The sequence below is a fragment of the Oncorhynchus masou genome, chromosome 2 (assembly GCF_036934945.1).
Source record: "Oncorhynchus masou masou isolate Uvic2021 chromosome 2, UVic_Omas_1.1, whole genome shotgun sequence".
NCBI lineage: Eukaryota > Metazoa > Chordata > Actinopteri > Salmoniformes > Salmonidae > Oncorhynchus > Oncorhynchus masou.
In genome coordinates, this window is record NC_088213.1 from 2281164 (window position 1) to 2295471 (window position 14308).

The 14308-nt window shown below is 45.0% G+C and overlaps 1 protein-coding gene across 1 annotated transcript in view; it reads right to left on the reverse strand.

Annotated features, from left to right (window-relative positions):
- The window catches only part of LOC135552131 (sodium/hydrogen exchanger 5-like), a 37470-nt gene that overhangs the window by 22379 nt on the left and 783 nt on the right, over positions 1-14308 (reverse strand). The window lies entirely within an intron of this gene.

The window sequence follows — 14308 nt, forward strand, 5'->3', positions numbered from 1 at the left end:
AGAACAAAATAAAAACCCTCCAACCCAAAAAGGCCTGTGGTGTTGATGGTATCCACAATGAAATGATCAAATATACAGACAACAAATTCCAACTGGCTATACTAAAACTCTTTAACATCATCCTTAGCTCTGGCATCTTCCCAAATATTTGGAACCAAGGACTGATCACCCCAATCCACAAAAGTGGAGACAAATTTGACCCCAATAACTACCGTGGAATATGCGTCAACAGTAACCTTGGGAAAATCCTCTGCATTATCATTAACAGCAGACTCGTACATTTCCTCAATGAAAACAATGTACTGAGAAAAGGTCAAATTGGCTTTTTACCAAATTACCGTACAACAGACCATGTATTCACCCTGTACACCCTAATTGACAACCAAACAAACCAAAACAAAGGCAAAGTCTTCTCATGCTTTGTTGATTTCAAAAAAGCCTTCGACTCAATTTGGCATGAGCGTCTGCTATACAAACTGATGGAAAGTGGTGTTGGGGGTAAAACATTATAAAATCCATGTACACAAACAACAAGTGTGCGGTTAAAATTGGCAAAAAACACACAAATTTCTTCACACAGGGTCGTGGGGTGAGACAGGGATGCAGCTTAAGCCCCACCCTCTTCAACATATATATCAACGAATTGGCGCAGGCTCTAGAAAAGTCTGCAGCACCCGGCCTCACCCTACTAGAATCCGAAGTCAAATGTCTGCTGTTTGCTGATGATTCTGTCACCAACCAAGGAGGGCCTACAGCAGCACCTAGATCTTATGCACAGATTCTGTCAGACCTGGGCCCTGACAGTAAATCTCAGTAAGACCAAAATAACGGTGTTCCAAAAAAGGTCCAGTCACCAGGACCACAAATACAAATTCCATCTAGACACGGTTGCCCTAGAGCACAAAAAAAACTATACATACCTTGGCCTAAACATCAGCGCCACAGGTAACTTCCACAAAGCTGTGAACGATCTGAGAGACAAGGCAAGAAGGGCATTCTATGCCATCAACAGGAACATAAATTTCAACATACCAATTAGGATCTGGCTAAAAATACTTGAATCAGTCATAGAGCCCATTGCCCTTTATGGTTGTGAGGTCTGGGGTCCGCTCACCAACCAAGACTTCACAAAATGGGACAAACACCAAATTGAGACTCTGCACGCAGAATTCTGCAAAAATATCCTCCGTGTACAACGTAGAACACCAAATAATGCATGCAGAGCAGAATTAGGCCGATACCCACTATTTATCAAAGTCCAGAAGAGAGCCGTTAAATTCTATAACCACCTAAAAGGAAGCGATTCCCAAACCTTCCATAACAAAGCCATCACCTACAGAGAGATGAACCTGGAGAAGAGTCCCCTAAGCAAGCTGGTCCTGGGGCTCTGTTCACAAACACAAACACACCCTACAGAGCCCCAGGACAGAAACACAATTAGACCCAAACCAAATCACGAGAAAACAAAAAGATAATTACTTGACACATTGGAAAGAACTAACAAAAAAACAGAGCAAACTATAATGCTATTTGGCCCTACACAGAGAGTACACAGCGGCAGAATACCTGACCACTGTGACTGACCCAAAATTAAGGAAAGCTTTGACTATGTACAGACTCAGTGAGCATTGCCTTGCTATTGAGAAAGGCCGCCGTAGGCAGACATGGCTCTCAAGAGAAGACAGGCTATGTGCTCACTGCCCACAAAATGAGGTGGTAACTGAGCTGCACTTCCTAACCTCCTGCCAAATGTATGACCATATTAGAGAGACATATTTCCTTCAGATTACACAGATCCACAAAGAATTGGAAAGCAAATCCAATTTTGATTATCTCCCATATCTACTGGGTGAAATTCCACAGTGTGACATCACAGCAGCAAGATTTGTGACCTGTTGCCACGAGAAAAGGGCAACCAGTGAAGAACACACACCATTGTAAATACAACCCATATTTATGCTTATTTATTTTATCTTGTGTCCTTTAACCATTTGTACATTGTTAAAACACTGTATATATATAATATGACATGTGTAATGTCTTTATTGTTTTGAAACTTTTGTGTGTGTAATGTTTACTGTTAATTTTTATTGTTTATTTCACTTTATATATTCACTTTATATATTATCTACCTCACTTGCTTTGGCAATGTTAACACATATGTTTCCCATGCCAATAAAGCCCTTGAATTGAATTGAATTGAGAGAGAGGGACAGAGAGAGAACAGTTTAGAGGCTGGTGGCTTTGACAATTTTTAGGGCCTCTGACACCACCTGGTATAGAGGTCCTGGATGGCAGGAAGCTTGGCCCTGGTGATGTACTACCCTCGGTAGTGCCATGCGGTTGGAGGCCGAGCAGTTGCCATACCAGGCAGTGATGCACTCGATGGTGCAGCTGTAAAACCATTTGAGGATCTGAGGACCCATGCCAAATCTTTTCCGTCTCCTGAGGTAGATTAGCCCTTTTCACGACTGTCTGTTAGCTGCCCTCCTGAGGTAACCATGGCAACACGAGGTCAGATTGACATGACAAATACCCTGACAACAGATTACAAATGACTCTCTCTCTATACTGGGGCGGCAGGTAGCCTAGTGGTTAAAGTGGAGGGGCGGCAGGTAGCCTAGTGGTTAGAGTGGAGGGGCGGCAGGTAGACTAGTGGTTAGAGTGGAGAGGGGGCAGGTAGCCTAGTGGTTAGAGTGGAGGGGCGGCAGGTAGCCTAGTGGTTAGAGTGGAGGGGCGGCAGGTAGACTAGTGGTTAGAGTGGAGGGGCGGCAGGGTAGACTAGTGGTTAGAGTGTAGGGGTGGCAGGGTAGACTAGTGGTTAGAGTGTAGGGGCAGCAGGGCAGACTAGTGGTTAGAGTGTAGGTGCGGCAGGGTAGACTAGTGGTTAGAGTGGAGGGGCGGCAGGTATCCTAGTGGTTAGAGTGGAGGGGCGGCAGGTAGCCTAGTGGTTAGAGTGGAGGGGCGGCAGGTAGCCTAGTGGTTAGAGTGGAGGGGTGGCAGGTAGACTAGTGGTTAGAGTGGAGGGGCGGCAGGTAGCCTAGTGGTTAGAGTGGAGGGGAGGCAGGTAGACTAGTGGTTAGAGTGGAGAGGGGGCAGGTAGCCTAGTGGATAGAGTGGAGGGACGGCAGGGTAGACTAGTGGTTAGAGTGGAGAGGGGGCAGGTAGCCTAGTGGATAGAGTGGAGGGACGGCAGGTAGACTCGTGGTTAGAGTGGAGGGGCGGCAGGTAGCCTAGTGGTTAGAGTGGAGTGGCGGCAGGGTAGACTAGTGGTTAGAGTGTAGGGGCGGCAGGTAGACTAGTGGTTAGAGTGGAGGGGCGGCAGGTAGACTAGTGGTTAGAGTGGAGGGGCGGCAGGTAGCCTAGTGGTTAGAGTGGAGAGGGGGCAGGTAGCCTAGTGGTTAGAGTGGAGGGGCGGCAGGTAGACTAGTGGTTAGAGTGGAGGGGCGGCAGGTAGCGTAGTGGTTAGAGTGGAGGGGAGGCAGGTAGACTAGTGGTTAGAGTGGAGAGGGGGCAGGTAGCCTAGTGGATAGAGTGGAGGTGCGGCAGGTTGACTAGTGGTTAGAGTGGAGGGGGGGCAGGTAGCCTAGTGGTTAGAGTGGAGGGGCGGTAGGTAGAATAGTGGTTAGAGTGGAGGGGCGGCAGGTAGACTAGTGGTTAGAGTGGAGAGGGGGCAAGTAGCCTAGTGGTTAGAGTGGAGGGGCGGTAGGTAGAATAGTGGTTAGAGTGGAGGGGCGGCAGGTAGCCTAGTGGTTAGAGTGGAGGGGAGGCAGGTAGACTAGTGGTTAGAGTGGAGAGGGGGCAGGTAGCCTAGTGGATAGAGTGGAGGTGCGGCAGGTTGACTAGTGGTTAGAGTGGAGGGGGGGCAGGTAGCCTAGTGGTTAGAGTGGAGGGGCGGTAGGTAGAATAGTGGTTAGAGTGGAGGGGCGGCAGGTAGACTAGTGGTTAGAGTGGAGAGGGGGCAAGTAGCCTAGTGGTTAGAGTGGAGGGGCGGTAGGTAGAATAGTGGTTAGAGTGGAGGGGCGGCAGGTTGACTAGTGGTTAGAGTGGAGGGGGGGCAAGTAGCCTAGTGGTTAGAGTGGAGGGGCGGTAGGTAGAATAGTGGTTAGAGTGGAGGGGCGGCAGGTTGACTAGTGGTTAGAGTGGAGGGGCGGTAGGTAGAATAGTGGTTAGAGTGGAGGGGAGGCAGGTAGACTAGTGGTTAGAGTGGAGAGGGGGCAGGTAGCCTAGTGGATAGAGTGAAGGTGCGGCAGGTTGACTAGTGGTTAGAGTGGAGGGGGGGCAGGTAGCCTAGTGGTTAGAGTGGAGGGGCGGTAGGTAGAATAGTGGTTAGAGTGGAGGGGCGGCAGGTAGCCTCGTGGTTAGAGTGGAGGGGAGGCAGGTAGACTAGTGGTTAGAGTGGAGAGGGGGCAGGTAGCCTAGTGGATAGAGTGGAGAAGAGGCAGGTTGACTAGTCGTTAGAGTGGAGGGGCGGCAGGTAGACTAGTGGTTAGAGTGTAGGGGCGGTAGGTAGACTAGTGGTTAGAGTGGAGGGGCGGCAGGTAGCCTAGTGGTTAGAGTTGAGGGGCAGCAGGTAGACTAGTGGTTAGAGTGGGGGGGCGGCAGGTAGACTAGTGGTTAGAGTGGAGGGGTGGCAGGTAGACTAGTGGTTAGAGTGGAGGGGTGGCAGGTAGACTAGTGGTTAGAGTGGAGAGGGGGCAGGTAGCCTAGTGGATAGAGTGGAGAGGCGGCAGGTTGACTAGTGGTTAGAGTGTAGGGGCGGTAGGTAGACTAGTGGTTAGAGTGGAGGGGCGGCAGGTAGCCTAGTGGTTAGAGTGGAGGGGCGGCAGGTAGACTAGTGGTTAGAGTGGAGGGGCGGCAGGTAGCCTAGTGGTTAGAGAGGAGGGGCGGCAGGTAGACTAGTGGTTAGAGTGGAGGGGCGGCAGGTAGACTAGTGGTTAGAGTGGAGGGGCGGCAGGTAGACTAGTGGTTAGAGTGGAGGGGGGGCAGGTAGCCTAGTGGTTAGAGTGGAGGGGCGGCAGGTAGACTAGTGGTTAGAGTGGAGGGGCGGCAGGTAGACTAGTGGTTAGAGTGGAGGGGCGGCAGGTAGCCTAGTGGTTAGAGTGGAGGTGCAGCAGGTAGCCTAGTGGTTAGAGTGGAGGGGCGGCAGGTAGCCTAGTGGTTAGAGTGGAGGGGCGGTAGGTAGACTAGTGGTTAAAGTGGAGGGGCGGCAGGTAGCCTAGTGGTTAGAGTGGAGGGACGGCAGGTAGACTTGTGGTTAGAGTGGATGGGCGGTAGGTAGACTAGTGGTTAGAGTGGAGGGGTGGCAGGTAGCCTAGTGGTTAGAGTGGAGGGACGGCAGGTAGACTTGTGGTTAGAGTGGAGGGGCGGCAGGTAGCCTAGTGGTTAGAGTGGAGTGGCGGCAGGGTAGACTAGTGGTTAGAGTGTAGGGGCGGCAGGTAGCCTAGTGGTTAGAGTGGAGGGGCGGCAGGTAGACTAGTGGTTAGAGTGGAGGGACGGCAGGTAGACTCGTGGTTAGAGTGGAGGGGCGGCAGGTAGCCTAGTGGTTAGAGTGGAGGGGCGGCAGGTAGACTAGTGGTTAGAGTGGAGGGGCGGCAGGTAGCCTAGTGGTTAGAGTGGAGGGGCGGCAGGTAGACTAGTGGTTAGAGTGGAGGGACGGCAGGTAGACTCGTGGTTAGAGTGGAGGGGCGGCAGGTAGCCTAGTGGTTAGAGTGGAGAGGCGGCAGGGTAGACTAGTGGTTAGAGTGTAGGGGCGGCAGGTAGACTAGTGGTTAGAGTGGAGGGACGGCAGGTAGACTCGTGGTTAGAGTGGAGGGGCGGCAGGTAGCCTAGTGGTTAGAGTGGAGTGGCGGCAGGGTAGACTAGTGGTTAGAGTGTAGGGGCGGCAGGTAGCCTAGTGGTTAGAGTGGAGGGGCGGCAGGTAGACTAGTGGTTAGAGTGGAGGGGCGGCAGGTAGCCTAGTGGTTAGAGTGGAGGGGAGGCAGGTAGACGAGTGGTTTGAGTGGAGGGGCGGCAGGGTGGACACCTGCAGGGAGAAACACAGCAGGGAGAAACACAGCAAGTCTAGAGAGGGAGAAACACAGCAGGGAGAAACACAGCAAGGAGAGAGAGGGAGAAACACAGCAAGGAGAGAGAGGGATAAACACTGCAGGGAGAAACACTGCAGGGAGAGAGAGGGATAAACACTGCAAGGAGAAACACTGCAGGGAGAGAGAGGGAGAAACACTGCAAGGAGAGAGAGGGAGAAACACTGCAGGGAGAGAGAGGGAGAAACACTGCAAGGAGAGAGAGGGAGAAACACTGCAAGGAGAGAGAGGGATAAACACTGCAGGGAGAGAGAGGGAGAAACACAACAGGGAGAACACAGCAGGGAGAAACACTGCAGGGAGAGAGAGGGAGAAACACTGCAGGGAGAGAGAGGGAGAAACACTGCAGGGAGAGAGAGGGAGAAACACTGCAGGGAGAGAGAGGGAGAAACACTGCAGGGAGAACACAGCAGGGAGAAACACTGCAGGGAGAGAGAGGGAGAAACACTGCAGGGAGAGAGAGGGAGAAACACAGCAGGGAGAAACACTGCAGGGAGAGAGAGGGAGAAACACTGCAGGGCGAAACTCTGCAGGGAGAAACACGGCAGGGAGAAACACAGCAGGGAGAGCGAGGGAGAAACACTGCAGGGAGAGAGAGGGAGAAACACTGCAGGGAGAGAGAGGGAGAAACACTGCAGGGAGAGAGAGGGAGAAACACTGCAGGGAGAGAGAGGGAGAAACACTGCAGGGAGAGAGAGGGAGAAACACTGCAGGGAGAGAGAGGGAGAAACACAGCAGGGAGAGAGAGGGAGAAACACAGCAGGGAGAGAGAGGGAGAAACACTGCAGGGAGAGAGAGGGAGAAACACAGCAGGGAGAAACACAGCAGGGAGAAACACAGCAGGGAGAGAGAGGGAGAAACACAGCAGGGAGAGAGAGAGAGAAACATTATCAGGGAGAAACAGCAGGGAGAGAGAGGGAGAAACACAGCAGGGAAAAAGAGAGAGAGAGGATAGAGGGACAGAGAGAGAGGATAGAGGGACAGAGACAGAGGATAGAAGGACAGAGAGAGAGGATAGAGGGACAGAGAGAGAGGATAGAGGGACAGAGACAGAGGATAGAAGGACAGAGAGAGGATAGAGGGACAGAGACAGAGGATAGAAGGACAGAGAGAGAGGATAGAGGGACAGAGAGAGAGGATAGAGGGACAGAGAAAGAGAGGATAGAGGGACAGAGAGAGAGAGGATAGAGGGACAGAGAAAGAGAGGATAGAGGGACAGAGAGAGAGAGGATAGAGGGACAGAGAGAGAGGATAGAGGGACAGAGAGAGAGGATAGAGGGACAGAGAGAGAGAGTTGACATATTGAAGGAGCTGCTAGTCCCATTGTTTGGGTCTCACTGGCTGTGTCAGGCAGCTAAACAATCATTTGTTTTTCTTATCTCTTACCTTTGTTTAGGTATTTTTCTGAAAACTGCATTGTTAGGCTTGTAAGTAAACATTTCACTGTAAGCTCTACACCTGTTGTATTCAGAGACGGTAGTAGTATTGGTACAGTAGAGATGGTAGTTGTATTGGTACAGTAGAGATGGTAGTAGAATTGGTACAGTAAAGATGGTAGTAGTATTGGTACAGTAGAGATGGTAGTAGTATTGGTACAGTAGAGATGGTAGTTGTATTGGTACAGTAGAGATGGTAGTAGAATTGGTACAGTAGAGATGGTAGTAGTATTGGTATTGGTACAGTAGAGATGGTAGTAGTATTGGTGCAGTAGAGATGGTAGTAGTATTGGTACAGTAGAGATGGTAGTAGTATTGGTACAGTAGAGATGGTAGTAGTATTGGTACAGTAGAGATGGTAGTAGTATTGGTACAGTAGAGATGGTAGTAGTATTGGTACAGTAGAGATGGTAGTAGTATTGGTACAGTAGAGATGGTAGTAGTATTGGTACAGTAGAGATGGTAGTAGTATTGGTACAGTAGAGATGGTAGTAGTATTGGTACAGTAGAGATGGTAGTAGAATTGGTACAGTAGAGATGGTAGTAGAATTGGTACAGTAGAGATGGTTGTTGTATTGGTACAGTAGAGATGGTAGTAGAATTGGTACAGTAGAGATGGTAGTAGAATTGGTACAGTAGAGATGGTAGTAGTATTGGTACAGTAGAGATGGTAGTAGTATTGGTACAGTAGAGATGGTAGTAGTATTGGTACAGTAGAGATGGTAGTAGTATTGGTACAGTAGAGATGGTAGTAGAATTGGTACAGTAGAGATGGTAGTAGTATTGGTATTGGTACAGTAGAGATGGTAGTAGTATTGGTGCAGTAGAGATGGTAGTAGTATTGGTACAGTAGAGATGGTAGTAGTATTGGTACAGTAGAGATGGTAGTAGTATTGGTACAGTAGAGATGGTAGTAGTATTGGTACAGTAGAGATGGTAGTAGTATTGGTACAGTAGAGATGGTAGTAGTATTGGTACAGTAGAGATGGTAGTAGTATTGGTACAGTAGAGATGGTAGTAGTATTGGTACAGTAGAGATGGTAGTAGAATTGGTACAGTAGAGATGGTAGTAGTATTGGTACAGTAGAGATGGTAGTAGTATTGGTACAGTAGAGATGGTAGTAGTATTGGTACAGTAGAGACGGTAGTAGTATTGGTACAGTAGAGACGGTAGTAGTATTGGTACAGTAGAGACGGTAGTAGTATTGGTACAGTAGAGACGGTAGTAGTATTGGTACAGTAGAGACGGTAGTAGTATTGGTACAGTAGAGACGGTAGTAGAATTGGTACAGTAGAGATGGTAGTAGTATTGGTACAGTAGAGATGGTAGTAGTATTTGTACAGTAGAGATGGTAGTAGTATTGGTACAGTAGAGATGGTAGTAGTATTGGTACAGTAGAGATGGTAGTAGAATTGGTACAGTAGAGATGGTAGTAGTATTGGTACAGTAGAGATGGTAGTAGTATTGGTACAGTAGAGATGGTAGTAGTATTGGTACAGTAGAGATGGTAGTAGTATTGGTACAGTAGAGATGGTAGTAGTATTGGTACAGTAGAGATGGTAGTAGTATTGGTACAGTAGAGATGGTAGTAGTATTGGTACAGTAGAGATGGTAGTAGTATTGCTACAGTAGAGATGGTAGTAGTATTGGTACGGTAGAGATGGTAGTAGTATTGGTACAGTACAGATGGTAGTAGTATTGGTACAGTAGAGATGGTAGTAGTATTGGTACAGTAGAGATGGTAGTAGTATTGGTACAGTAGAGATGGTAGTAGTATTGGTACAGTAGAGATGGTAGTAGTATTGGTACAGTAGAGATGGTAGTAGTATTGGTACAGTAGAGACGGTAGTAGTATTGGTACAGTAGAGATGGTAGTAGTATTGGTACAGTAGAGGTGGTAGTTGTATTGGTACAGTAGAGATGGTAGTAGTATTGGTACAGTAGAGATGGTAGTAGTATTGGTGCAGTAGAGATGGTAGTAGTATTGGTACATTATAGATGGTAGTAGTATTGGTACAGTAGAGATGGTAGTAGTATTGGTACAGTAGAGATGGTAGTAGTATTGGTACAGTAGAGATGGTAGTAGTATTGGTATTGGTACAGTAGAGATGGTAGTAGTATTGGTACAGTAGAGACGGTAGTAGTATTGGTACAGTAGAGGTGGTAGTAGTATTGGTACAGTAGAGATGGTAGTAGTATTGGTACAGTAGAGATGGTAGTAGTATTGGTATTGGTACAGTAGAGATGGTAGTAGTATTGGTACAGTAGAGATGGTAGTAGTATTGGTGCAGTAGAGATGGTAGTAGTATTGGTACAGTAGAGATGGTAGTAGTATTGGTACAGTAGAGATGGTAGTAGTATTGGTACAGTAGAGATGGTAGTAGTATTGGTAAACCACTGTGATGTCAGAGGCCACTGATGTCAGAGACCACTGCGATGTCAGAGACTACTGCGATGTCATAGACCACTGCGATGTCAGAGGCCACTGCGATGTCAGAGGCCACTGCGATGTCAAAGACCACTGCGATGTCAGAGACCACTGCGATGTCATAGACCACTGTGATGTCAGAGGCCACTGCGATGTCAGAGGCCACTGCGATGTCAAAGACCACTGTGATGTCAAAGACCACTGCGATGTCAGAGACCGCTGGTTGACAGACACCACTATGGTCTCAACCAGACCGCTGGTTGACAGAGACCACTATGGTCTCAACCATTCCAGGTGAAGCTGGTTGACAGACACCACTATGGTCTCAACCATTCCAGGTGAAGCTGGTTGACAGACACCACTATGGTCTCAACCATTCCAGGTGAAGCTGGTTGACAGAATGCCAAGCATGTGCAAAGCTGTCATCAAAGGAAAGGGATGGCAACTTTGAAGAATCTCATATATAAATAATATAATAATATACATAATATAAAATATATTTTGATTTGTTTAACACTTTTTTGGTTACAACATTATTCCATATGTGTTATTTTATAGTTGTGATGTCATCACTATTATTCTACAATGTAGAAAACAGTAAAACAGAAAGAGAAACCCTTGAATGAGTCGGTCCAAACATTTGACAGGTACTGTGTGTGTGTATGTGTGTGTGTGTGTGTATGTGTGTGTGTGTGCGCGTGCGTGTGTGCGTGTGTATAAAGCCAGTGATTCTTGAAGAATATAACTTATCAATGCTTATTGAACTTCGTTCAACTGTTAAACTCCAACCCAGAATATAAACAGTTTTTTCTCCAATGTTTGTAAACAAAGTAAATGTAAACAAACACTGTATAGTCTCATAACCTGGTTATAACTATAATGTTGATGGATGGTCAGTCCTGTATAGTCTCATAACATGGTTATAACTATAATGTTGATATCATGGATGGTCAGTCCTGTATAGCCTCATAACATGGTTATAACTATAATGTTGATATCATGGATGGTCAGTCCTGTATAGCCTCATAACATGGTTATAACTATAATGTTGATATCATGGATGGTCAGTCCTGTATAGCCTCATAACATGGTTATAACTATAATGTTGATGGATGGTCAGTCCTGTATAGCCTCATAACATGGTTATAACTATAATGTTGATGGATGGTCAGTCCTGTATAGCCTCATAACATGGTTATAACTATAATGTTGATATCATGGATGGTCAGTCCTGTATAGCCTCATAACATGGTTATAACTATAATGTTGATGGATGGTCAGTCCTGTATAGTCTCATAGCATGGTTATAACTATAATGTTGATATCATGGATGGTCAGTCCTGTATAGTCTCATAACATGGTTATAACTATAATGTTGATATCATGGATGGTCAGTCCTGTATAGCCTCATAACATGGTTATAACTATAATGTTGATATCATGGATGGTCAGTCCTGTATAGTCTCATAACATGGTTATAACTATAATGTTGATATCATGGATGGTCAGTCCTGTATAGTCTCATAACATGGTTATAACTATAATGTTGATGGATGGTCAGTCCTGTATAGCCTCATAACATGGTTATAACTATAATGTTGATATCATGGATGGTCAGTCCTGTATAGCCTCATAACATGGTTATAACTATAATGTTGATATCATGGATGGTCAGTCCTGTATAGTCTCATAACATGGTTATAACTATAATGTTGATATCATGGATGGTCAGTCCTGTATAGTCTCATAACATGGTTATAACTATAATGTTGATGGATGGTCAGTCCTGTATAGCCTCATAACATGGTTATAACTATACTATAATACTTATTTTCCAACATAATTTGCAAATAAATTCATAAAAATCCTACAATGTGATTTTCTGGATTTATCTTCTCATTTTGTCTGTCATAGATGAAGTGTACCTATGATGAAAATGACAGGCCTCATCTTTTTAAGTGGGAGAACTTGCACAATTGGTGGCTGACTAAATACTTTTTTGCCCCACTGTACCTCGCTGACCATTCATCTAGAAGGACTTCTCTTTAAATATCTAGCTGACCATTCATCTATAAGGGCTTCTCTTTAAATACCTAGCTGACCATTCATCTATAAGGGCTTCTCTTTAAATACCTAGCTGACCATTACATCGAGAAGGGCTTCTCTTTAAATACCTAGCTGACCATTCATCTATAAGGGCTTCTCTTTAAATACCTAGCTGACCATTCATCTATAAGGGCTTCTCTTTAAATACCTAGCTGACCATTCATCTAGAAGGACTTCTCTTTAAATACCTAGCTGACCATTCATCTATAAGGGCTTCTCTTTAAATACCTAGCTGACCATTCATCTAGAAGGACTTCTCTTTAAATATCTAGCTGACCATTACATCTATAAGGACTTCTCTTTAAATACCTAGCTGACCATTCATCTAGAAGGACTTCTCTTTAAATACCTAGTTGACCATTCATCTAGAAGGACTTCTCTTTAAATACCTAGCTGACCATTCATCTAGAAGGACTTCTCTTTAAATACCTAGTTGACCATTCATCTAGAAGGACTTCTCTTTAAATACCTAGCTGACCATTCATCTATAAGGACTTCTCTTTAAATACCTAGCTGACCATTCATCTATAAGGACTTCTCTTTAAATATCTAGCTGACCATTACATCTAGAAGGACTTCTCTTTAAATACCTAGCTGACCATTCATCTAGAAGGACTTCTCTTTAAATACCTAGCTGACCATTCATCTATAAGGACTTCTCTTTAAATATCTAGCTGACCATTACATCTAGAAGGACTTCTCTTTAAATACCTAGCTGACCATTCATCTAGAAGGACTTCTCTTTAAATACCTAGCTGACCATTCATCTAGAAGGACTTCTCTTTAAATACCTAGCTGACCATTACATCTAGAATGACTTCTCTTTAAATATCTAGCTGACCATTCATCTAGAAGGACTTCTCTTTAAATACCTAGTTGACCATTCATCTAGAATGACTTCTCTTTAAATATCTAGCTGACCATTCATCTAGAAGGACTTCTCTTTAAATATCTAGCTGACCATTACATCTAGAAGGACTTCTCTTTAAATACCTAGCTGACCATTCATCTATAAGGGCTTCTCTTTAAATACCTAGCTGACCATTCATCTAGAAGGACTTCTCTTTAAATACCTAGCTGACCATTCATCTAGAAGGACTTCTCTTTAAATATCTAGCTGACCATTACATCTAGAAGGACTTCTCTTTAAATACCTAGCTGACCATTCATCTAGAAGGACTTCTCTTTAAATACCTAGCTGACCATTCATCTAGAAGGACTTCTCTTTAAATACCTAGCTGACCATTCATCTAGAAGGACTTCTCTTTAAATATCTAGCTGACCATTACATCTAGAAGGACTTCTCTTTAAATACCTAGCTGACCATTCATCTATAAGGGCTTCTCTTTAAATACCTAGCTGACCATTCATCTAGAAGGACTTCTCTTTAAATACCTAGCTGACCATTCATCTATAAGGGCTTCTCTTTAAATACCTAGCTGACCATTCATCTAGAAGGACTTCTCTTTAAATACCTAGCTGACCATTCATCTATAAGGGCTTCTCTTTAAATACCTAGCTGACCATTCATCTATAAGGACTTCTCTTTAAATATCTAGCTGACCATTACATCTAGAAGGACTTCTCTTTAAATACCTAGCTGACCATTCATCTAGAAGGACTTCTCTTTAAATACCTAGTTGACCATTCATCTAGAAGGACTTCTCTTTAAATACCTAGTTGACCATTCATCTAGAAGGACTTCTCTTTAAATACCTAGTTGACCATTCATCTAGAAGGACTTCTCTTTAAATACCTAGTTGACCATTCATCTAGAAGGACTTCTCTTTAAATACCTAGCTGACCATTCATCTATAAGGACTTCTCTTTAAATACCTAGCTGACCATTACATCGAGAAGGGCTTCTCTTTAAATACCTAGCTGACCATTCATCTATAAGGACTTCTCTTTAAATATCTAGCTGACCATTACATCTAGAAGGACTTCTCTTTAAATACCTAGCTGACCATTCATCTAGAAGGACTTCTCTTTAAATACCTAGCTGACCATTCATCTAGAAGGACTTCTCTTTAAATACCTAGTTGACCATTCATCTAGAATGACTGCTCTTTAAATACCTAGCCGACCATTCATCTAGAAGGACTTATCTTTAAATACCTAGCTGACCATTACATCTAGAATGACTTCTCTTTAAATATCTAGCTGACCATTACATCTATAGAAGGACTTCTCTTTAAATACCTAGCTGACCATTCATCTAGAAGGACTTCTCTTTAAATACCAAGCTGAC